This window comes from Salmo trutta, chromosome 25 (assembly GCF_901001165.1).
Source record: "Salmo trutta chromosome 25, fSalTru1.1, whole genome shotgun sequence".
Lineage (NCBI taxonomy): Eukaryota > Metazoa > Chordata > Actinopteri > Salmoniformes > Salmonidae > Salmo > Salmo trutta.
Window position 1 is genome coordinate 30,163,649 of NC_042981.1, and position 26,992 is coordinate 30,190,640.

Consider the following 26,992-nt stretch of genomic DNA (forward strand, 5'->3'; position numbering starts at 1 on the left):
TCTTACGCCTCTGGCTAAGTGTTGCAACAATGTTGTGAATACGTGGTGCAGTCAATGCTGGAAGTTCAACGTTTTCGAACCAGATACAATGTCAATCGCGTAACTTTATTCAATATTGATAATGTAATGTTTGGAAGTAACAAAAGACGAGTGTTACGTTGTTTTTAAATCGCCTCGATATTTAGAGGGGTGTGTGCGCGAGACATGAGTGCGCATGTAGCGCAGTTAGGATGAGTTGTCATCAGACTACATGGGCCGACAACTATTCTGTACAACAGGAAAACGAACTAGAAGCGCTTGCATCAATTTTTGGAGAAGATTTTAATAATCTGCGTAATAATCATCCATGGAAGGTTGGCCTACTTTCAACACAAGTGATTTATGAATAGATAGTAGCAACTTTTTGCCCAAAAAGTTGAATCGGTAAAAGAGCCGTTCACCTGGCTCCCTGATTTGCATACTGTTACTGCTTTTTGAGCTCAAAACAACGGTTTTCTGCAGATAAATTACAAAATAATTGTCGAAAGAAGGTGAATCCTCACTGAAGAAGCAATAAATAGTGGGGAGGGCGTAGTAGAAGAAATCTAATAATTTGTCCAGGTAAAACAATATTTGAAGGAGCATTTCACGATCTGACATAATGGTAGCCTATCTTTTGCGCATTACATTGTAGATTTGCAATTTGGTAAAGCATTTTGAAGCATTTTGAACGAACAGCTGTTTTGGAGCCAAATGAGCCGGCTCTTTTACGTGAACACTTTAACGTGAACAGAGCCAAACGAGGCGACTCACCGATAAGACTCGGAATGTCCATCACTATTGCTAACTTGCAGAAGCAAAGTTGTGCTAATTACACAAACGCCATGCATGTCTATTTGTGGCTAGGTTTCCATGATCCTCTCTGTTTTCTCCTCATCAAGATCAAACGGCCACCAGAGGTATACCTGTGCCTGCGACCTAATGGACTAAGCAATGGGAAGGAAAGTTATGTGACAGTGGAGCTGCAGGTCCAATGCCCACCTACGTACCCTGATGTGTGAGTATCGTTACTCAATCCATCAATGGGATGGATATGTCATGGAATATTCCTTTCCCTAGATTCAGATGTTTACAATGTTGCATACTATTGTTGAGTATACACCTCTGGCATTAGGAAGACTGTATGACCCCTATCCTATCATGACTCCAATTACATTAAATTGGGTGATTCCACATACAGTGCCTTCAGAAAGTATTCACACCCCATTACTTTTTCCACATTTTGTTGTTACAGCCTGAATTTAAAATGGATTACATTGAGACTGTGTGCAATAACAGTGTTTAACAAGACTTTTGAATGACTACCTCATCGCTGTACCCCACACATCAAATTATCAGTAAGGTCCCTCAGAGGAGCAGTGAATTTCAAACACAGATTTAACCACAAAGACCAGGGAGGTTTCCCAATGCCTCGCAAATAAGGTCACCTATTGTTAGATGGGTACAAATTAAAATAAATAAGCAGACTTTGAGTATCCCTTTGAGCAAGGTGAAGTTATTAATTACTCTTTGGGTGGTGTATCAATCCACCCTGTCACTACAAAGATACAGGCGTCCTTCCTAACTCAGTTGCCGTAGATGAAGGAAATCGCTCATAAGGCCAATGGTGACTTTGAAACAGTTATAGAGTTTAATGGCTGTGATAGGAGAACTGAGGATGTATCAACAACATTGTAGTTACTCCACAATACTAACTAAATGACAGAGTGAAAAGAAGGAAGCCTGTACAGAGTGAAAATATTCCAAAACATCCATCCTGTTTGCAATAAGGCACTAAAGTAAAACTTCAAAAAATGTGGCAAAGAAGTGAACTTTATGTCCTGAATACAAAGTATTATGTTTAGGGCAAGTCCAACACAACACATCAGAGTATTTTTTTCATATTTTCAAGCATGGTGGTGGCTGCATCATGTTATGGGTATGCTTGTCATCGGCAAGTACTAGGGAGTTTTTTTAGGATAAAAATAAACTGAATAGAGCTAAGCACAGAAAAACCTGGTTGAGTCTGCTTTCCAACAGACACTGGGAGACAAATTCATATTTCAGCAGGACAATAACCTAAAACACAAGGCCAAATATTCACTGGAGTTGCTTGCCAAGACGACATTGAATGTTCTTGAGTAGTTACAGTTTTGACTTAAATCGGCTTGAAAATCTACGGCAAGACTTGAAAATGTCTGTCTAGCCATGATCAACAACCAACTTGACAGAGCTTGAAAAATGTTTTTTTTTTTTTTAAGAAAAAGAATAATGATCAACTATTGTACAATCCAGGTGTGCAAATCTCTTAGACTTACCCAAAAAGACTCACAACTGTAATTGCTGCCAAAGGTGATTCTACCATGTATTAACTCAGGGGTGTGAATACTTATGAAAATTAGATGTCTGTATTTCATTTGAAATTTGCCCAAATTTCTAAGAACATGTTTTCACTTTGTCATTATAGGGTATTGTGTGTAGATGGGTGAGAGGAAAAAAAATCTATTTAATCAATTTTGATTTCAGGCTGTAACACAACAACATGTGGAATAAGTCTAGGGGTATGAATACTCTCTGAAGGCACTGTAGCTGTATGCCGCCTGAGGTAAATGCCCTGACAATAGCCTCTGATACTGCCCAACGCTGGCCAAATGCTCTGTCTAAACATAAATATGCCTTGCTCGTGATATGGTTTTGGAAACCTTTGGAACTTTTTAACATTCATATGAGCGTTTTTCAAATACAGAAGATAAACTTACTGTACGCAGTTTAGCAAAGTTACTCCCGACTGTATTTTGAAAAACGCGATCCAGACGGAAATGTTAAATGGAATGACCCAATGGAAATGCGAGCGCAAGGTGGGAGCATGTGTCATGGCTGTGGGAAAACAAAGCCGGATGCAACTTTGCTAAACTGCGTACAATAAGTGTATCTTTTGTATTGAAATAACCTTTTTATAAGTGAGAAATTATAAGTTCCAAAGGTTTCCAAAAACATATTGCAAGTGAAGATTAGCAATGTTTCTAAACGTTAAAACAGAGCGTCGGGACATGGAGCCAGGTCCATACCTTCAGGTGCGACCCCAAGAGGGGGACATGCTGTAAGCCCCCTTGGGTTCTGGAGAGCTAGGCACAAATGTACAGTCAACATCTCTTTTGGTTTGGTACCATCGCCTGACAATCCTTTTAATTTTTTATTTATTTTACCCCCTTTTTCTCCCAATTTCATGGTATCCAATTGGTAGTAGTTACTGTCTTGTCTCATCGCTGCAACTCCCGTACGGACTCGGCAGAGGCGAAGGTCGAGAGCCATACGTCCTCCGAAACACAACCCAACCAAGCCGCACTGCTTCTTGACACAACGCACATCCAACCAGGAAGCCAGCCGCACCAATGTGTCAGAGGAAACACCGTACACCTGGCGACCTGGTCAGCGTGCACTGCGCCCGGCCCGCCACAGTAGTCGCTAGTGCGTGAAGAGACAAGGATATCCCTGCCGGCCAAACCCTCCCTAACCCGGATGACGCTGGGCCAATTGTGTGTCGCCCATGAGCCTCCTGGTTGTGGCCGGCTGCGGCAGAGCCTGGGCTCGAACCCAGAATCTCTGGTGGCACAATGGCCTTAGACCACTGTGCCACCCGGGAGGCCCTGACAATCCCTTTTTAAGCAAAATGTTATAGATGCATAGCAATAATTCACGTTTGTTGTTTGCTTGGGCGACAGACCTCCAGAGTTTGAGCTGAAGAATGCCAAAGGTCTCTCCAATGACAACCTCCAGAGCCTCCAGACCTAGCTCACTAAACTGGCTGCAGAGCGATGTGGGGAGGTGAGATAGACATATACAGGCAGACAGACGGATGCCTACAGACAAATCCACTCTGAACCAAACATGTAGATCTGAATAGTATATCTACTCGTAGTTAGGAGTAGATGACCCATGAAATCCTGTGCCATTTTGCAATGTGACAGAAAATATTTTTTGTCCCATCATCACCCCTCTCTTCCCCCAGGTGATGATCTATGAGCTGGCCGACCATGTCCAGGTGTTCCTTAGTGAACACAACAAGCCTCCCTCCAGCTCCTTTCATGAGGAGATGTTGAAGAACCAGCGGCTGCAGCAGGAGAGGCTAGCCCTGGAGGAGCAGGAGAAACTGGACCAACGCCGCAGGCAGGAGGAGCAGACGGTGAGGATGCATGCTCATACACGCACGCACGCACACACACACACACTTACTGTCCTCCTCACTGTACCTCTCAACTCATTCTTGTCTAAAGCAATCTGAGATCATGGCTGTAATCCAAACGAGAGAGGAGGAGAAACGAGAGGAGAAGAGTAAAAAAGACATTGCCAAACAGGTGCCTTCATATTCTTCAAATGTGCACATTTTGCAAACTCGTGCTGTTTTAGTAGATAAGCAATTCTTATTACTCCTCTGGAAAATTGATTGGAATTATTAACTATGTATGTTTTTAGGCTAATGATCATCAATGAATATATTATTTAAAACCATGTTCCATTAGACCTGAAATGCACCTTTTTAATAATAAAAACAAAAAAAATGCAAAATAGAACCTGAAATGCAAAACAGAGCCTGAAATAAACTTTTGATTTAACCATATTTTGGCTTTGTGACTGCCCAGGAGCGCCTTGAGAGTATGGAACAGCCTGCCGTAGACAGTTCTGTATTGGGAAGCTCATCTTATTCCCCTGGGCCTCCACCTGAGCTTACTGAGCCCAGAAGAGGGACCAATCCCCGGAGACTGACCAACTCCAACACCCTCCACAGGCATTAACAGCCACGTGTAAATAATATTTAGCTCTGTGCCTGAACTACCCTTAGCTAACACTGCATGCTGTTTTTGTTGTAACCAGACGAGACACATGCAGCGAGGATAGCCCACGCTCACAGGAAGTGCTTTACTTCAGCAACAGTACCCTTGGGGATCTCATGGTGCATAGAGGAAAGTGCCTCGGTAAGAGCTTAAAATTCCCTGTAAATCTCATTATGGTTTCTGTGTTGTAGTTTACTGTACTGTCAGTGTTGAGTTATGTGCCTCAATATGCTGTCTCTGTGTCTCTGGCAGGGGAGAGTGAGAGGCTTGGCCGTAATGTTTATAATGCGTTCGACGCGACCAACGGAGAGTTTGCCGTAGTATACGAGTGGATCCTACGCTGGAACAAGAAGATTGGCAAGTTATTCACCAGTGAGGAAAAGGGGAAGATTGACAATTGTAAAAAGCAGGTGAGTAATTCCTAGCTTAGATCCTGCCATCAGATGTAGTACTAATAGATGTCAAGATATTGGAACAGAGGCCTACACACTAAGCAATACCATCTGCCCATTTATTTATAGATCCACGGTGCGGAGAGTGAGCTGAACTCCCTACTGAAGCTGAAACACCCTAACCTGGTGCACTACCAGGCTCTGAGCTCCAGTGAGAGGGATGACTGCCTGGTGGTGGACCTGCTGGTAGAGCATGTGGGGGTCAGCAGCAGTCTGAGCCAGAGCCTGGCCAGCCAGACCGCCATCCCCCTGGAGCGCCTCCGCCTGCACACCACCCAGCTCCTGGCTGCCCTCGACTACCTCCACTCCAACTCTGTTGTCCACAAGCAGCTGGGCGCCTCCAGCGTGCTGCTGGACCACCTGGGCAACGTGCGTCTCACAGACTACAGCCTCTCCAAGAGACTGGGCGACCTCTGCAAGGAGGACATCTTTCAGGAGGCCTGTGTGCGCTTCTGTGAGGACACAGTGCCCACCAAGGCTGGGAAGAAAGGGGACGTGTGGAGCCTGGGGCTGATGCTGCTGGCACTTAGCCAGGGCGAGGAGGTCAGGGAGTTCCCGGTGTCTGTGCCCACCAGCCTGCCCGCTGACTTCCAGGACTTCCTCAACAGGTATGCCTGCCTGACAAGAACCATCCATTCAGTTTGGCCAGACAGCTAGTCTTATCCACTTCCATGCCTGGACCTCACATTTTTATGGTGGCAATTAAAACGTTCATTTTTCCTGTGTTTAAATTCTAAATGAAAATGTTTTTTTTTTTTTTACAGATTTTGACTCATTAGCGCATGGTTTTTCAATGGTTAGCTAGATGATTTAGGAAACTTCTCTGCTTTTCTATTCAGTTGATGAAAACTATACACAGTGAACACACATGTTCATTTAGATGTGTTTAACCTTCCTGTACCTTTTTTGACGTATTAGCATTCCACCATGGACTGTGTGTTAATCAGGGCTTGACTGTCAGATCTCGTCCTCTGTATTTGGGTGCCAGTCTTAATGTACTGCTGTGTGGATGCAGAGTAACACAATGTGGACCAGAGGATGAAATGTTGACGGGCCACGCCAGGAATGTCAGCTCTGTTCTTTTGGATGTTTCCATGCTAAATGTGCACCATTCTCTGTTCTGTGTGGTAGGTGTGTGTGTCTGAATGATGCTGACCGCTGGAACACCCAGCAACTGTTGGACCACCCCTTCCTCAACCCTCCACCTCCGAAGACCCCTCCACAGTGCCAGGACGCTAGTCCAGAAGGTGACAACTGTGTTCAGATCAGGGCCGCTAGATATTTTCAGTCTCCAAGACTATAATGTTGTGAATAAATGGTTGCCTTTTTTTTTTTTAAGAGGCTTGATCACTATGTAGAATCCTAACGGCTGTATTCTGTCCTCTCCCAGACAATGGGGATGACTTTGCGTCGTCGGTCATCCCTCACAGTCACATCCTCAATGCGCCGTTCAGCACTGGGCTGCAGAGGCAGTTCTCACGCTACTTCAACGAGTTTGAGGAGTTACAGCTGCTGGGGAAAGGAGCTTTTGGTGCCGTTATCAAGGCAACCCGTGTTTTAATATAGCATAGCTGACAGTAGCATTCATAGCCTTTCCCTTTTATTAAGTCCATGGTTATTGTTCACAAAATGTTTGTCTCCTGACCCATCTCTTTGTCTCTTTCCATCCTCTCGCTATGTGTAGGTCCAGAACAAGTTGGATGGATGTTACTATGCTGTGAAGCGTATCCAGGTGAACCCGGCCAGTAAGCAGTTCCGTAGGATCAAAGGTGAGGTGACGCTGCTGTCGCGCCTCAGCCATGAGAACATCGTCCGCTACTACAACGCTTGGATCGAGAGGCACGAGACCTCCTCCATGGGGATACTGAGCTCAGACAGCTCCGAGACCCGGAGCACAGCGGAGAAACCGCCTCAGGTCCGAGCCCCTTCTCTGGGCCTCATTGAGCTCAGAATCAGCATGCTTGACAATGTGGAGGGTAACGCCCTACTCCCTGCCACGGCAAGCTCGGTGGAGTGGAGCACCTCCATCGAGAGGTCCTCTAGCGCCAAGTGCAGTGGTCACAAGTCCAGCGACGAGGATGATGATGTTTTCTGTGCCTCGTTCCTTTGAGTTCTCCTAAGGCATTAGAACTATTGGAGTGTGCAGTACAAAATAGTCTTGACGGTATAGTAGCATCTCGGAGGTTCGTTTCATGTAGTATATGCTCTGTGAACTTGATATATGGAACTAAAATGATTTACTTTTAGTATTTGTTTTGGTTTGTTTGCGTCTAGCCCATCAAACAGTGACTCAGAGAGTGACATCATTTTTGACAATGGAGATGGCAGCGTATCCCAGGTTAGTGTTTATGTGACCCGATTCAGAATCATAGGCATTTGACTACATTCCCTACTTTACAGTAAGGCCACTATTTATTTATTTATATATGTTTTGTGCAGAATCACCTTCTTGAACATGTGAACTTTCATATGCCTTAATTGCAAACTTGTATGGGATCTGTAAATATGAATGAAACATTTAAATGATGAGCCTAGTTTAGCCATTGAAAAAGCACTGTATGTGTGGAGAAAGGCAAGATCCATGATTGGCTGAGATAATAGAAATATTACTTCCTGGAGGACAATGCCATACAGACTTGTGCTTTTACATGTGAATTCTTAAAGAAATGGGTGGGGCTAAGGCATACGAGGTTGTGAACGATGCTTAATAGGGGCGTAAACAAAGAAGAGCTCTCTAGAAAGCGTGAAAATCGTTCAAGGGCATTATTCTCCTACTTTTCTCCAAAGTAGGAGAACACATTAATCAGATTTCAAAGAAGCATAACTTTCCCATGTTTCCCCTCGACTACATGATATACCATTTTGGAGCTCTGAGTGTACTTGTGTAAAAAAAAAGGCAGTCTTGAAAAGTTGACATAAGCGCACCTTGAATTCAGTCTCATATATTATCACCAAGTTGTGTGTTATTTTCATCAACTGAATCAATGTAACCGGCATCCCTCAGGAAGAGCCAAGCAATAGAATGGGTGGTGACACGATAAAGAGCACAGACTCTCTTTATCTTTACATCCAGGTAAAGCTCCGTTCACTAGCACTCAACTAATACCCCACTAGAGGACACTGTTCTATGTCTAATATCTAACCTGTGTTCTCTCCTTCCTCCAGATGGAATACTGTGAAAAAAGCACTTTACGAGACACCATTGACCAGGGTCTCCATCAGGACAAAAGTCGCCTGTGGAGGTTCTTCAGGGAGATCCTGGATGGCCTGGCTTACATCCACCAACAGGTGTGTCTGTGAACCCTCCGTCTCCCCTAATTAATGTCCTCCTCAGAGTGTACTGCAGGGTTCAATGTCTGCTTTAGGGTGTGGAACAGAGATGTAACGTTTAAGATCAGAGACTTTGAGGAGAGAGGTGGGACTGTCCTGTCACATTCGGTTAGGAAGGAGGGAGTCCAGGACAGTCACTGCTTGTGATTCTACAGTTCCACTCCAAGTATCTGCTAATTCTTCAGATCCCAATGTCAAAGGGTTTTCTAGGTTCATAGTGGAAATTGAAGTGGGATATAATTTGTCCTGTAGGAATTAATGATGACTCATTCTCCACCTTTGCAAAATTGTATCTATGGGAATTATGAATTTATTCATAGTGTTTTGAAATGTTTGATGCAAAGCTGTTTTAAAGGATCCTCTTCTTTTTTTCCTCACACACTCAAATGTTTTGGTATGCATGTTCCTTCCTTCCAAGCTGTCAAAGCACGGCTTAGAACAACAATGATGGCATGCATGTGACACGCTTTCAGCAATGGTTCCAATTAGCACTAATTGATCACCTCCATCCTTCCAACAGGGGATGATTCATCGAGACCTCAAGCCCGTCAACATTTTTCTTGGACTCTCAGGACCATGTGAAAATTGGAGACTTTGGCCTGGCTACAGACCATCCTGCTAATGTGGTATGCCTTAATGTCCTCGGGTTCCGCTGTCTCCTGGTGATGGAGATTCATTAACTGATACCTTGAAGTTCATGTTGAGGTCTCTAAAGGCGTGTTCTCAAGTCGAGTCCCAAATAGAACGGGTCGAGTTTAAAGTTTTGTTCAAGTCGTGCATTATAAGCGCAAGTCAAGTCGAGTAGTCAAGTTTGTTTTCAAGTCAACTAAAAAATAATCTATACATGCAATGACTTGTTCAATTACAAATCTTTGTCTATTTATTGAGGCTACCAGACAGCCCTTTTCATTATTTTGTCTATAACACATTTAGATGATGTAATAATGTTAATAAGAAATTCCAAAGGCAAGCTTCATAAGTCAATTATTATTTTCAAGCAATTTTGACATACCAGAAGACCACTAAGGCCTATGCTAGTAATTGTTGCTTGATGCTCCATTTCTGGTGAGCTTGTAAACAGTTAGTATTCTTGATCACCTCCAAAAATATGTTGCTGTATATTTATGGCAATCCTCTCTCCCTACAATTTGATGATTACACTGCGCCCAATCCTATACCTGTACAGCAAATCAGCAGTCTGTTTGCTAGCTCAGTGGTTCTCAAACTCTTTTTGTCTCGCAACCCCCAAAAAGCAGTGTTTCAAAGTTCGCGACCATGCACGCACAACAGCTGCACAAATGTAACTTCTCATTATAGCCATAAACGCTGATGCATTTTCAAAACGCAATATACAGAAATAAACTGTGTCTTTCGCCTGCATTTGTAGTTGAGTCATTTCCAATGCGCATTGCCAACTGAACTGGGTAGCCCTTTTCTTCCTCAGAAATACCATAATTAATTCGCCATAATATGTTATCGTCCCATAATATTGAAAGCAGTGCAATGTTACAGCTAGACATACAGTTAGACATATAGCCAGCCAGTAGCCACCTAGGCCTATCTGAAATAGGAAATGATCAATGAAATAATGTAGGCCTACTTAAGCAGGTGCTTTCTGGTCCATAATCTCTGGATATGCAAGCCTGCCTTTGCGCCAATGCTGATGACTGGTCATTGGTCAACAATCAAGGCAATTTCAAGTCATCAGTCACAAATCTTAATCTAAACATGATGGTGTTTCCGACCCCAGTGCAGCTCAGTGTAAACAAGCGAAACTGTAGGGTCGGAATCTTCTGGCAGAAGTGGAATGTTGACGCTTTAAAAAAAGTTTGAGTATTTCTTGTTCTGTGTTTCCCAAATAACTCAAGAATGAACAAAGAACGGACTTTGACTGTAGAAATCATCTCTTCCCTACAGGCCGCAGCAAGCATACTGGATATTGAGGAGAGTGGCTCTTTTCTGATTCTCAAACCGGACCCAACAGGTAAATCCATCCTTATCTAACTGGCTTCTAAAGTGTCTCAGGGTCTGTGACTATATATTTGCAAAATTGATTATATATCTTTTATTTCTGAACAGGGAATATGACTGGTATGGTAGGTACTGCCCTATATGTCAGTCCAGAGGTGCAAGGAAATACCAAAGCCACTTACAACCAGGCAAGAAATATGAATGGAACACACACCAACATCAATTCAGAAGAATAAAATAAAGATTTTAAGAAACTGTCTCAGTACAATCATTCATCCAAAAAAGTAATCTCAAAAGTAGTCTAGGAATTATAATATCTTGTAATGACTTAAGGGCCTTGACTCCTGGGTGGAGCATAGACTAGTGTCCTCTATCTGTTTAGAGGTAGTTCAAGGTTTTCCAACAGTGTTACTGTATCCTCACTAGGAAATATATCATTCAGGATTGATTGTATATACCAGATGTAAAGGGAAGAGGGCTCATCCCGTGATCTGTGTTTCTCCTTAGAAAGTGGATCTGTTTAGCTTGGGTATTATCCTGTTTGAGATGTCCTACCGACCCATGACCACCGGCTCTGAACGAAACGCAGTCCTGAGCCAGCTGCGCATGGTCAGTCTGTCCAGCGCAGAGAACACAGACGGGTGGGGGGGCCACGGGAAGGGTCTCACTTGCTCATCACTGTCCCAGTACTCTCATTCCACTCTGCAGGAGGACATCAACTTCCCTGAAGATTTCCCTGAGTGTAAGAGTGGAACGCAGGTGAGGAAGGACGTATTCAATTCGTTATACTCTTAGCTCCCTGAAGTTGTATGAAACTATGTACAAGTAGTAGTTCACTTTATAGTCCCGCAATGGGAAGTTGTTAACGAAACCAAACTGAGTGACATTACACAGTATAGGCAGTTTGACTTTGATAGACTGATCCTTAGCCCTGTGTCTTATCTCAGAGGAAGGTTATTGGCTGGCTGCTGAACCATGACCCGGCCCTGCGTCCCACGGCCCAGGAGCTCCTGAAGGGTGATCTGCTGCCCCCGCCCCAGATGGAGTAGTCGGAGCTCCACGAGGTCCTGCAGCACACCATGGCTAACGTCAATGGCAAGGCCTACCGCACCATGGTCAACCAGCTGTTCTCCCAGATCACCTCCCCCGTCATGGACTACACCTACGATATCGTCCTCCACAAGGTACCAGGCCTACTGCTCCGGGCAAGGTACCAGGCCTACCCACTGACGCAGTGGAGCAGACCCTCAAACCTGGCCTAGCACGACTACCACACAAACACAACCCAAAGCCAACCAGACATGAATACTTGGGCATCACTCTCCTCTCTACCACGTCATAGCATATCAAACCATTGTTTTTGACAGACAGGTATTGAAGAAATTGTTGAACGCAGAATAGAGTGGTCCAATAGTCCAAAGTAGGAAGAGCTACCCATCTCCTCCTGTAGGTGTCACTGTAGACACAGTAATGATGCTGCTTCTGTGATCATACAGATCTCCTGTCATCTGGTTCATATAATGGCGGGACTGTTTGAGCTTTCATCGATGCCTTTTGATTCCTAACAGACTGCGTTTTGTTTTGCTGCAGGGCAACTTTAATTTCAACAGTGCCAAATTGCAACCGTATGTGTACGAAACAATCACCAGGATCTTCAAGAAACATGGTGAGTCCAGATTCAGACTCCTATTTTAAGAGCTGAAGTCGTTTACTCTCTTGGGCAAATGACTTGACCCATTCCACTTTAAAGTTGCTGCTATGAAGACCTCACTGGGGCCTTGACTTCAACATCTGTTCACATACAGTACCAGTCAAAAGTTTTAGAGCACCTACTCATTCAAGGGTTTTTCTTTATTTTTACTATTTTCTACATTGTAGAATAATAGTGAAGACATCAAAACTATGAAATAACACATATGGAATCATGTGTTAAACAAATCAAAATATATTTGAGATTCTTCAAAGTAGCCACCCTTTGCCTTGATGATAGCTTTACACACACTTGGCATTCTCTCAACCAACTTCACCTGGAATGCTTTTCCAACAGTCTTGAAGGCGTTCCCACACATACATAACCGACTTCAGTGGGCAAATGCTCACCTTCGATGGGCACTGCTACGCTGGAGAAGTGTGCCCTTCACGGATGAATCCCAGTTTCAACTGCAGATGGCAGACTGCATGAATGGCGTTGTGTGGGCGAGAGGTTTGCTGATTCCAGTGTTGTGAACAGAGTGCCCCATGGTGGGGTTATGTAATGGGAAGGCATAAGCTACAGGCAACGAACACAATTGCATTTTATCAAAGGCAATTTGAATGCACAGTGACGTCGTGACGAGATCCTGAGGCCCATTGCCATACCATTCATCCACCGCCATCACCTCATGTTTCAGCATGATAATGCACAGCCCCATGTCGCAAAGATCTGGACACAATTCCTGGAAGCTGAAATTGTCCTAGTTCTTCCATGGCCTGCATACTCACCTGACATGTCACCCATTGAGCATGTTTGGGATGATCTGGATCGACAACGTGCTCCAGTTCCCGCCAATATTCAGAAACTTCACACAGCCATTGAAGAGTGGGACAACATTCCACAGACCACAATCAACAGCCTGATCAAGTCTATGCAAATGAGATGTCATGCTGCATGAGGCAAATAGTGGTCACACCAGATACTGGCTTGTTTTGCGATCCACGCCCTACCTTTTTAAAGTATCTGTGACCAACAGATGCATATCTGTATTCCCAGTCATGTGAAATCCATAGCTTAGGGCTTAATGGATATATTTGAACTGACTGATTTCCTTACAAACTGTAACTTAGTAAAATCTTTGAAATTGTTGCATTTTGCGTTTATAATTTGTTCAGTGTATGCTGAACTTGTTATCATATATTTACAGTAGTGTATCTGTGGTTGTCTTTCCAGGGGCTGTGCGTCTCCAGACTCCCCTGCTCCTCCCCAGGAACAGGAAGCTGTATGAAGGCAGTGAGCCAGCCTGCTTGATGGACCACAGTGGCATGCTGGTCACCCTGCCCTACGACCTCCGGGTGAGAAGCAGGAAGTACTACACGCTCCGTTAACTAGCCCTCAGTGATCCCAGCACTCAGTGGACTAGGGCCAGGACAACCCTGGGACTAATTGTGTTTCCACAGTGATTTATTGTCGTCTTGCATGCACTGTTTACTTATTCTCTTTTGTCTCCATTCCAGATTGCATTCGCAAGATTTGTGGCCAGAAGTAATATTACCCATTTCAAGAGGTAAATCTCAGTCAATCCCTGAATACTTGAATCTATCCATTTCATATGCATGTTCAGTCTTTGATAAACCTCTGAATGTAATCCTGTGTGTGTGTGCAGGTGGAGCATCGAGCGTGTGTTTATGTCCATTGTAATGTAATGGTGTGTGTGTGTGTGTGTGTGTGTGTAGATACCGCATCGAGCGTGTGTTTATGTCCATTGTAATGTAATAGTGTGTGTAGGTACCGCATGAAGCGTGTGTTTATGTCCATTGTAATGTAATGGTGTGTGTGTGTGTGTGTGTGTGTGTGTGGGTACCGCATCGAGCGTGTGTTTATGTCCATTGTAATGTAATAGTGTGTGTGTGTGTGTGTGTGTGTGTGTGTGTGTGGGGGTACCGCATCGAGCGTGTGTTTGTCCATTGTAATGTAATGGTGTGTGTGTGTGTGTGTGTGTGTGTGTGTGTGTGTGTGTGTGTGTGTGTGTGTGTGTGTGTGTGTGTGTGTGTGTGTGGGTACCGCATCGAGCGTGTGTTTATGTCCATTATAATGTAATGGTGTGAGTGTGCAGGTGGAGCATTGAGCGTGTGTTCCGGCCCAGAAAGCTGGACAGGGCCCACCCCAGGGAGCTGCTGGAGTGTTCCTTTGACGTCATTGTCCCCGTCACTAATAGCCTGCTGCCTGACGCTGAGACCATTTTCACCATCGCAGAGATTATCCAGGAGTTCAGTGTCCTGCAGGTACCACACTGTTACCACTCCGTCTAGTAATTCCTCTTACCATGTTACTACCCCTGTCAGTCTAGCTAAAGTCACAGACCATATTGTCCTTTACAGTACACTCCCTGTCTCGCCTCAGGCCCAGATACTACTGTCCAGTCTCTGTCTAGCTCTGGTCACAGACCTGTTCACTCCCTGGGTTCTAGACAGTGCAGGAGGCCCAGGTCACCCAGCACGAACCCAGGCCTGCTTTGCTCTGCTAAAGGACCAGCATGCCTCCAGGACCCCTCTGAAAGGGTCTACCTCTCTCCCTGATTGCACCACTTACTGCATAACCCCCCCCCCCCCCCCCCCCCTCTGTGTGTGCGAAAGCTTTTAAGAATGTATGTCACTCTGGATGAGAGGACAGCAGCCAGCCTGTTACTGTTATTCACTGAGCAGTCCTACAGTACTGCTTTAGGGATGAGGCCGGACTGTAATTGTGCACAGGTGTAATTGTGTTTTGATGATGCTGTTAGGAGAGGAACTCCCACTCTCTCTACCAGGAGAGAAGCTGCTGGGTGGTGTAATGGTGTGTTGTTGGATGTTGTGTCGGGTGGTGTTAGGAGAGGAACTCCCACTCTCTCTACCAGGAGAGAAGCTGCTGGGTGGTGTAATAGTGTGTTGTTAGATGTTGTGTCGGGTGGTGTTAGGAGAGGAACTACCACATCTACCTAAACCACACCAGCCTGCTGAAGGCCATCCTGCTACACAGCGGCATCCCCGAGGACAAACTGAGCCACGCATCCAGCATCCTCTGTGACGCCATGGTTAGTACTACGCACACGGTGCTCATGTGCAAGTTAAACGCACACCATGCATGCGCACATTTTGATATGTTTTCTGTTACATCTTTGTTCTACAACTGTAACTCTAAAATGGTATGATGGTGTCCTGTCTCTGTTCATAGAGTGAAAAGCTGACCAGGAGAGAGGTGGAGGCCAAGTTCTGTAACCTGTCCCTGTCCAACAACAGTGTAAATACCTCCTGTTGTCTCTGGCCTCTGGTGCTTATGACCGGTCTGGTGTCTCCACTTTTCTCTGCTCAGGGTCCGCCTTTCTTGAACATTGCCTTGCTCTCAACCACAGAATGTCTTTTCTTTGTCTGTGTCTGATGTTTTCTGTCTCTCCCTGTCAGTTGCAGACTCTGTATAAATACATAGAGCAGAAAGGAGACCTGCAGGACCTGGTCCCCCTCATCACCTCTCTGACCAAACAGAAGACTGCAGTCACCCAGCTGGCAAAGCAGGGCATTAAAGACCTGGAGGAACTCACTGGCCTGCTCAGGAGACTGGGAGTCAAGCTACAGGTACGGCTACTACTAGATCTCCCACTTCCTAACTCTTACTTAGTCTGGTGTATAAAGAGAATGGCATTGCGTGTGTTTTTCCTGTGGATTTCTAGATTGATTCTCTCTCATATTTGTGTGTCTTGTAGGTGGTGGTAAATCTGGGTCTGGTTTATAAGGTGCAACACCATTGTGGGGTCATCTTCCAGTTTGTGGCCTTCATCAAGAAACGCAGACGCACCGTGCCAGACATCATGGCTGCAGGAGGGAGGTACGACCACCTGGTAATGTCCCCATCTCACCACCCTCCTGCTCAGGTCCTTGGAAGTGTTCAACTATCAGGGTTTAGTCCTTATCAGGGTTCTCTTCCTGTAGATCCTTGAGTTCCGTGGCACAGCGTCCTCTGCTCCTGTCCCTTCGGCAGTAGGGGCCAGTTTGGCTCTGGACAAGGTCTGTGCTGCCCTGGCCAGCATGGAAGAGCCGGTGAGTACTATTAACGATTCATCAGTGTTAATGACCCACAGATACAGAAGGTCATATTTGATGATGGCTTATTATTTTGAGCCTCCATTAAAGTTAATGTCCGTTATTATCCAGCCTCTAAAATGTAGCTGTTTTGGGAAAGGTTCCCATTTTTCTATACTGTACAATGACAGTTGATGGGTCTACCCCCTCTGTAATTAACTCAGAATGTGTGTGTGTGTGTGTGTGTGTGTGTGTGTGTGTGTGTGTGAGCATGTTTTAACCTAACTCTCTGTGTGTGTGAGCACGTTTTAACCTAACTCTCTGTGTGTGTGTGTGTGTGTGTGTGTGTGAGAGCACGTTTTAACCTAACTCTCTCTGTGTGTGTGTGTGTGTGTGAGCATGTTTTAACCTAACACTCTGTGTGTGTGAGCATGTTTTAACCTAACTCTCTGTGTGTGTGAGCACGTTTTAACCTAACTCTGTGTGTGTGTGTGTGTGTGTGTGTGTGTGTGTGTGAGAGCACGTTTTAACCTAACTCTCTCTGTGTGTGTGTGTGAGAGAGCACGTTTTAACCTAACTCTCTGTGTGTGTGTGTGTGTGTGTGTGTGTGTGTGAGCATGTTTTAACCTAACTCTCTGTGTGTGTGTGTGAGAGAGCACGTTTTAACCTAACTCTCTGTGTGTGTGTGTGTGTGTGTGAGCACGCTTTAACCTAACTCTCTGTGTGTGTGTGTGTGTGTGTGTGTGAGCATGTTTTAACCCAACTCTCTGTGTGTGTGTGTGTGTGTGTGTGTGTGTGTGTGTGTTTTAACCTAACTCTCTGTGTGTGTGTGAGCATGTTTTAACCTAACTCTCTGTGTGTGTGTGTGTGAGCATGTTTTAACCTAACTCTCTGTGTGTGTGTGAGCACGTTTTAACCGAACTCTCTGCGTCTCCTAGCCCTCTATCAGTTCATGTGACGTGCTGGTGGTACCAGTTGGCCACACCTCCATGGGCCGAGCCATCAACGTGGTCCAGAAGCTGTGGACAGCAGGAGTTTCTGCTGATATTGTCTATGACGTGTCACAGGTCAGTGATGTGCAGCCCGTAGCACCTTCTGCCGTGACAATACCTAACCAACAGGGGGCGACACCTCCATTCTATTCTACCCCACATGGACAGGCGGACCAAACTGCCTGTGAAGATATTTACCTTGACCGTATGTGGAACTGTAAACACTCAGGGAAACGGGATCCATTTTGAGTTTCCTTTCATATAAGTCTGTTAAGAGTATCATGTTTCTTAAACACGATGCCCAGTTGTTTCCTTGGCTGACTTTCATCGTCTCTGTTACTGTAAAGACTTTTTTTTTAATTTTCAGTTTGAAGGTGAAGTCTGTTGACCAACTCTAACCTGAGAAGTGTTGCTGTGTAGTTATCACCCTGGTGAATGTGACTCGTGTCACTGTGCTGGGCCATGCCTCTCACGTTCTTCATGTTTACGTGACGGCCTGATCTCAGGCCAGGAGGTGTCCGTGTGTGTAGCCGACTGCTCTCCTCCCCCTGCCCTCTCACCCTTTCTCACTCCCTCTTACCCTCTAGTGTCCTGCCTCTCTACTTTTTCATTTGCTCTCTTGTTGTCCCATCGCCAACTCTATAACATCACTGATTGCTCAACATCACAACTTGCTCAACAGCAATTCAAATCTTCGCTTTGTCTGAGCTCACACTGCTCTGCTGGAGCGAGACAGCATGTCGGTCCAAGACATCAGAGTTGTAAAGGATGCCTTCCTCATGGTCTAATGTTAACCCCTTTCACATGCACTGCTTTACTGGTCAAATCTCCGGTAAGTGCTAATTTATCGTCTGGAGATGGTTCCACTTTATTTTTGTTGGGTCTAGTTTCAAGTTTTATTGTCACGTGCACAAGTACAGTGAAATAAATGCCTTTCTGGCTTTTACTAGACAAATATGGTCAACCCTTTCCACATGCGGTCACCTGGGAGGCATATGGTAGAAAGCTGGTTGGCCCTCTCTGTCTGTCTCAGCGATAGAGCCGCTGTGAGGAAGCTGGTGGGGGAGCGAGACTGCTGCAGAGCGGAGCAGAGGTGATATACAGCACAGAGATTGTTCCTCAGTAGTCTACTGTTCTGGTCTGACCCAGCTCTGTCTGCCGGAGGAAACATGTCTGGCTGTATTTGATTAGGATAAATCCTCTCTGCTGCTCACACACAGCCACGGGTGACTACACTACCTGGACAGGCCCAGGTTTGGGCACTGGGCAGAGCAGCTCTCCATTCCAAGCAAAACTTGCTTCTCCGCCGCTCCGGAGGAATTTGAGGCACAAGTGAAGCATTCCACCAGCACACATTTAATTATCCAGACCGTACGCTGCCATGGCCCAGTGGTATCTCAGCCATCCATGTTATCTCTCTCCTATTCTTGCCACAGCACCCGCTCTGATGTGTGAAATAGGGGAGTTTTTTTGCTTTTTATTATAACATTCCAGTCCTGTTGTCCAAACGTACGGCACACGCTCTCTGTTTTCACAGGAGCTGATGAGCCATAGGAAAGCCACTGAAATCTGCCTGAACCCAGCTTTTAGCACACCCCTAAACCACCAGGACTGCTTCCAGCTCGTACTCTTAGACAGACAGCCCACCTTTTACTAAACGCATCACATCAAACTACTTTTCCTATAATCCCACTGTCATCGTACATGAGAAACATGGGGCTGAGGGAGGGCTTATCCTCGAGTGGCGCAGCGGTCTGAGGCACTGCAACGCCGTGCTAAACGCATCACTACAGACCCTGGTTCGGTTCCAGGCTGTATCACAACCGGCCGTGATTGGGAGTCCTGTAGGGCGGCGCACAATTGGCTCAGCATCGTTCGGGTTAGGGTTTGGCCGGGGTAGGCCGTCATTGTAAATAACAATTTGTTCTTAACTGCCTTCTTCTGTGTTATCTCCATTCATGAAAGAGAACATCCATCAAATCCTACATAGGCTCCTTGTTCTGAGCGTCCAAATAAAACTAGGCAGTGAAAACCAAAAATGGAGAGGGTTTAGACCCGTCTTTGAGCAGGGCTATAGGTAGTGAGGCTGACATTAGCTCAGTCCCCTGTACAGACAGCCTGCAGTGGAGCTTTAACCGTGCCTGTGACCTGGCCTATGGCCCAGGGCTCTGGGTGTCACTCACAATGGAGAAACTCAGACAGCAGTCAGACAGACAGGACAAATCCTTACCCCAAATGAGCATTATGATGTATTTGACATTTTAGCAGAGTGACTTACAGTAGTGAGAGCATACATTTTGTGTATTTTTTCCCCCGCATTAGTCCCCCGTGGGAATCGAACACACAACCCTGACGTTGCAAAGGCTTTCACTGCCAACTGAGCCACACGTTCTATGGCTGCCATGTACGCTCCCCATTTAACATTACATAGGGAATATTTAAACAATGCTATGTAACTGTAATATCTACAATTAGTACAATATTCAAATTTCTAAAAGTTGGCCTTAACTCTCAGTATGGCTTTGGTGTTAGTGTTTCTTGTTCCCCTCTGTGTCTGACGGTGTCGTTGTGTTCAGTCCCAGGAGACTATGCTGGAGCACTGTAGACAGGCTGGCATCACCTGCATGGCCCTTGTCTCAGACAAGGACTGGAACTACATCAAGGTAATTATAGTGAAAATTGATTTACATAGCGCTTTTCCAGATGCTCAAAGCTCTTTACATAGTAACTGTTCATTACTGTAACTGTATAGGATTCTAAGTCCTGGCTGGAATGCAGCACTTTGATACATTCTCTTGGCCAGCATCTGACTACGTAGTCTGAAATGTAATTTGCCTTTGTTGGCTACTTCTCCTACTTGTACAATAATTGGACTGCACCTGTGCTGTGAGCATAGTGCATGTAAATGGTCTTGATATGAATTCCAAATGGTTTGATGTATACATTAGTTTGATATGAAAGTTTTGTGTTGGAAGCAGGTCTGATTTTCCCCTCCCTGTCCCCCGTGTGTCCCCAGGTCAAGTCCTTTGAGAAGGAAAGGCAGTCAGAGAAGAGGATTCCAGAGTCTGACCTTGTGGATCACATTGTTTAGAAATGTCGGACCAAATTCTTTGAGGAGAGAAATATCCGGTGAAAACACGGTTTATTAACCCACGCACAAACTCTGTAATAGACTTTCAGTGTTGTTGGGGAAAGAGACTCACACAGCTGTTTTGTCTCTCCTCCAACAGGGAAACCTCTGAGACTGTCTCTCTTCAGAACACCAAGGGGTCACTCGTCAATGCCTCAGGTACAGTTGAACAGCCTTCTTCTTCACCCTGTATCCAGGGATGACCCTCCATTACCATTGACTTGGTTCTGGGTTGGATTTCATATGAGCTCCTGCATGGTGTTAGAGCTGTGTTGAATGGATAATTAAAGGGTGATGGTGAATATGTGAGCTGCAAGGTGATTTAATGACAGTGTTACATTTCACACCACCTCTAGCTCACACGCACAGTGTATGTGAACCTTATTGCAGCGCAACGGCCGTATTAGTCTGGGTAACAATTATGGCTTCTCAGTCTACTGGTGTCTGGGTGATGGTGTGAGAAGGCTGACAGCTAAGTCAGATAGGAGCTCAGCTCAGGCATATTCCCATGGTCTCATTAGTGTGTGTGTGTGTGTGTGTGTGTGTGTGTGTGTGTGTGTGCGCGCTGTGACTTGACAGGATCGTCAGAGCAGCACCTCCAGTAACATCAATCTGTTACTTATCTCACCAGAGAAGGTGTCCTCCAGCGCCAGACGGCGCTACGAGACCAAGGTCTGTCAATCAATCACGCCGGTCACTCATACCTGTCCCGAAGTCGACTTTTTAACAGATTAAGCTCAGCCCAGTCACGCAGCCAACCACGAGACAACTCTCCCTGGCTGTGGTTCCCAGCTCTGTCTCACTTTAGCACTGTGGCATCCGTCAAGGTTAGACAACACGACGGCTTTTACGCACGCGACCAGCCCAGTTTTAAACGGCATTGGCTCACATGGAGCCCAACTGCATGTGAAGATGAAGTGGCTTTTGTTTCCCAGTTTCATTGTATGTATTGGAAAAATGACTTTTTTATTTTTTTCACCCTCTTCTTTTCAGATTCAAACCAGATTGCATTATCTTGCTAGCAATTTATAGAACAAGAGCAATGACATCGAAGTTCTGGCTGTAAGTCATTTGCTGTTTCCCCCGCTTTACATCTTATCTGTTGAATCCATGTGTGTAATAGGGATACAAGGACAGAAGTTAGCTGATAGCTGTAATAGCAAACATCGGCTTGCAGTGGGATTTAGAGTTCCCCTGGAGGTAGATGGCTACAAAGTGATTCCAGTTGCCGCAGAACAATAAACAGAAAACAAAAGGAGAGGGCAAGTCATTTGGAGCTAAATTGCTACCATATTTAGCTTATTTGTGGTTTTGGAGTAAATTTGAAAGGAGGTATTCACCGAGTAAATTATACAGCGTAGTATTTACTGATACGACATACTCCAAATACATTTGTCATTCCATATGTTTGTGTCTGGTTCCCATCAGAGTTAGAGGCTAGATGCTGGAGCGTGAGGTATTGAATTTGAAACATTACAGACATAATGGCCTTGATGCCGGTATGTATTTACTCAGAGCTAGAAGTCTGCTTCCAGGTCACGTCATCAGTAATCCTACCTGTCTGTCATAGGTAATACCCCTAACTAAAGAGAGATGCAATTTTCTCAAAATATAATGGCATAGATGGAACATGAGCTGATGGCTCTATTATTTCCTGTGAGGGACCTTTACACTAGTGCCCTGAGTGGTGGTGAGAGCACCATGAATGAAGAATAATGAGGCAATGTTCTGCTCACAGACTAAATTGATACAGCACAGTGTGCAAATTAACTTCATCACCTTTAGCTGAAGGAACTGAACCTTCTGGTTTTTGTTGCCACTGTGCAATGTGTCTTGATATTTATAGTTTATATTTGGTTACTGTGGCTGTGGTTACATTTACTTCCTTAGAAAACAGACAACATGCTATGTACAGTGTGGTCTGGGAGTACATGGTGAGATAACGTCCATTGTCTTTGTGGAGTCTTAACGCACCTCCTCTGTTGTTCCGTCCCAGGTGGACCTGCCGAAGGGAACTCTCAACTTCCTATCATTGGAGGTCTGTACCCAGCTCTGCTGATCATAACCTAATCTGAAACAGTCAATAAAGGATATCTTGGCAGGATAGAGGAGGGAGGAAGTCCTGTTTCCTTCCTTGTCACCTTCACTCTGTCCTCCGCCAGCAGTCCTGCCAGGACCCTTTAGGTCACCTGCCCTGTCCCCCTCGCACAAAGACCACGAGTTACCAGCTGGGACAAGGTGTAAACTAACATTCCAAACTCCTGACCGCAGGGCCTGCCAAACGAAACCAGGAACCCCTGTCAATTATATGGTGTTAAGAAACATGCTCTGAACACAAGCAGTGTTGCATAACTAAGCAGACGCTCGCGCAAAATGAATGGCGGTCCTATACGGTTCCCCTCTCGCATCACACGTGGATTTGTGAGTGTCAGAGAAAACGTTTTCACTGTATAAAACAAATTACAATACACATTGTGCGTGCCCAGACACACAGGAAACCATGCATCACACAAACTAATTACCCCACAGAACAGTGAGGGCCTGGGAATTGCAGATCTATCTTTTATATTTCCCACCATTTAACTGCAGATGGGGGAGTGAATGTATACACAGTCTCCGACACGGTAACTACAACCTACATAAACACCCCTGTTTGTTTGATCGCAGCCGCTATGTTGAATGTCTGATTGCTGGTTTCGCTCTCTCTTTCTGCCGCTCTTCTCTCCAGTTTGATGGAGATGAGCAGTTCAACGTCAGCGTTAAACGTCTGCTATCACGTCTCCCCAAGCAGCGCTACCTCAAGTCCATCTGTGAGGAGATCCACTGCTTCAAAATCCTAAAACGGTGCGTAGCTGTTTTAAAAAAAAAAAAAAAAATTCAGGCCCTGTGTGTTCCAGGGCAGGCAAACCCAGGCCAGCCAGAGTGTGAGAGCAGGGCAGTAGACCCCATGGCCTCGCCCCTGTGTGCTCCCAGGGTCTGACTTAGGCCTTAATAACTCGCCTTTTTATTTTTTTTTAAATCATGACACCTGAGGAAAACGGTCGAGAGCTTTGAAGGCCCTTTAAAAACCAGACTTCCTTTTATGACCAGAAAACCCCAGCCCACTCTCCAGGTCCCCAGCCCACTCTCCAGGTCCCCAGCCCACACTCCAGGTGTGTGGATGTCAGTCAACTCTTCAAGCAGAGCAGGTCAGAGATAACTACAGTCTATAATACACCAACTCCTCAGATGATCAGGTCAGAGATAACTACAGTCTATAAAACACCAACTCCTCAGAGATGATCAGGTCAGAGATAACTACAGTCTATAATACACCAACTCCTCAGATGATCAGGTCAGAGATAACTACAGTCTATAATACACCAACTCCTCAGAGATGATCAGGTCAGAGATAACTACAGTCTATAAAACACCAACTCCTCAGATGATCAGATTTCCATTTGGGGTAAGGATTTGTCCTGTCTGTCTGACTGCTGTCTGAGTTTCTCCATTGTGAGTGACACCCAGAGTCATAGGCCAGGTCACAGGCACGGTTAAAGCTCCACTGCAGGCTGTCTGTACAGGGGACAGCTAATATCAGCCTCACTACCTATAGCCCTGCTCAAAGACTGGGCCAAACCCTCTCCATTTTTGGTTTTCACTGCCTAGTTTTATTTGGATGCACAGAACAAGGAGCCTATGTAGGATTTGATGGATGTTCTCTTTCGTGAATGGAGATAACACAGAAGAAAGCAAGAGCCCATTTCTCTGGCTCTATCGGGGCTCTTTGCCAACCATCCAGAGCAGTTGGTTTTAATCTCCTGTGTGTCATCATTCACCGGTGAGGGAAAAGTGTTTACTGATAAATTACCGTCATTTGCTAACAATGGAGATATTCACAGTGGGTTTTATGTGTTTGATTGTTTTCGCTTGAACTAGGTGACAGAGAGGGCCAGATTTAGTGCCTTGAGAAAGTATTCACACGCCTTGACTTATTCCACATTTTATTGGTTACAGCCTGAATTTAAAATGGATACAATTTAGATTTGTTTTGTCACTGGCCTACACACAATACCCCATAATGTCAAAGTGGACTTACAAAATAATAAAAAATGAAAAGCTGAAATGTCTTGGGCCAATAAGTATTCAACCCCTTTGTTATAGCAGTCCTAAATAAGTTCAGGAGTACAAATTTGCTTAACAAGTCACATAAGTTGCCATGGACTCACTCTGTGTGCAATAGTAGTGTTTAACATGATTTTTGAATGACCACCTCATCTCTGTACCCCGCAATTAACTTTTTGTCCTGAATACAAAGTGTTAAGTTTGGTGCAAATCCAATACATTACTGAGTAGCACAACCCATATTTTCAAGCATAGTGGTGGCTGCATCATGTTATGGGTATGTTTGTAATCGTTAAGGACTGAGCAGTTTTTCAGGATAAAAAAAGAAATGGAATGGAGTTTGGCACAGACAAAATCCTAGAGGAAAACCTTGTTCAGTCTGCTTTCCACCAGACAGTGGAAGATGAATTCACCTTTCAGCAGGACAATAATTAAAATGTTGCACAATCCAGGTGGGGAAAGTTCTTAGAGACTTACTTAGAAAGACGTACAGCTGTAATCGCTGCCAACGGTGCTTCTACAAAGTATTCACTCAAGGTTGTTTGCAAACATTTCTAAAACATGTTTTCACTTTGTGGGGTATTGTGTGTAGACGGGTGAGGGGGGAAAAAAATAAAATGTAATCAATTTTGAATTCAGGCTGTAACACAACAAAATGTGGAATAAGTCAACGGGTAGGAATACTTTCTGAAGGCACTGAAAGTGGGCCAAAGGCCACAGTAGTAAACAGTCGCCTGGCTGCACTGTGCCTATATACTGCCCATACGGCCCCGCAGTCATTGAGCAGCAGCTATAGCCACTCTTTCATTTACTTCAAAACAGACTCGTAACTCGCTGCCTGCCAGATCATCTGAAATACCCTGTTAAAGAATGAAAAGAAAGGGCCAATAATGATGGTGACAATGAAATAAGAATAGTCCAATTAGGCTGTTTTTCCACAATGAACCGGCCACTTAAAACTTACCAAACCAACTTTACCTGGTGGGGTAGGCTTTCACAAGAAAGCAGTTATAGGTTGTTGTTTGCCGTTGATGTCCATAGCAATTGTTATGCATTCCCTTGACATATGGAAACATATACATAGAGAGTACAAAATATTAAGAACACCTTCCTCAGAACAGCATCAATTAATCGGGGCAAGGACTCTACAAGGTGTCAAAAGCGTTCCACAGGGATGCTGGCAGATGTTGAACACAATACTTCCCACAGTTGTCAAGTTGGCTGGATGTCCTTTGGGTGGTGGACCATTCTAGATACACACTGTTGAAACCCAGCAGTGTTGCAGTTCTTGACACAAACCGGTGCACCTCGCACCTACTATCATACCCCGTTCAAAGTCACTTAAATCTTTTGTCTTGCCCATTCACCTTCTAAATGGTACACATACACAATCCATGTCTCAAGGCTTAAAAATCCTTCTTTAACCTGTCACCTCCCCTTCATCTAGACTGATTTGAAGGGGATTTAACAGGTGACATCAATAAGGGATCATAGCTTTCACCTGGTCATTCTGTCATGGAAAGAGCAGGTGTTTATAATAGTTTGTATGCTCAGTGTACTTCAACATATCCTGCTAATGGCCATTTGCGGTTGTTTTGGACAAACATTGCGTTATTGAGAAATGGCCTTGGTATTGGGACTTAATGAGTGTGTTGTCTTTGCAGGGTTGCTGTGGTGGTTTTGTACAGCTACAAGGATGATTACTACAAGATTCTTCTGTGAAACCAAAGATGTTACTGCTCAGGTCCAGCTCCAAGCTGTTCCCAGCACAACAGGCTTCCTGTGGCGCTTTTCTATACAGAGAAACAGTATCTGTTTAGAAAGATGACTTTGCTTTTGAGACTGTGAACCTAAAGGCAAAAGTGAACTTTTAGTGTTAAATTGTGATCCAGTTACAATCAGCTCTGAACCTCACTGCATTTTGTGCTCCTCCCTACAACTAGAAGGCAAAAAAATGGTTTCTAATCTTCTTTGTGTAACGGTTAATGTACATTCTGAAGAGGAATGTTTTTTTTGATTGCAGATAATGTGTTGCTATATTTCCAAATAAATTGCCAATTCCATATTTTTTTAAGTGATATGATGAATAATGGCATTAAATCTCATATTTTCCCTCAGTTTGTGGTTCTCTTCTGTGAGATTGCAGCAGTCTGCGGGAACAAAGAATAGTCATAAAACAAAGCAGCTCCAACCGTAGCTGAGGAACTTTATGAATAGCTATGGACATTCTATTACTGAGATATCTATGGGGTTTTTGACTGACTACGAATTTCCATTTTCCTGTTGAATGTGAACTCCGATGGTATGGAAAAACCATTATGCTGTAAGAAACTAACCTTTGGAAGAAAGGCACCTCAAATAGGTGATTGAGTTTTCAGAGCAGTCTTCACTTCTTCATGTTGAGGTTTATGAGCA

The 26,992-nt window shown here is 44.7% G+C and overlaps 1 pseudogene; it reads left to right on the forward strand.

The window, feature by feature from the left end:
- LOC115162664 (eIF-2-alpha kinase GCN2-like) lies at positions 1–26,694 on the forward strand (annotated as a pseudogene).
- The last annotated feature ends 298 nt before the right edge of the window (positions 26,695–26,992 follow it).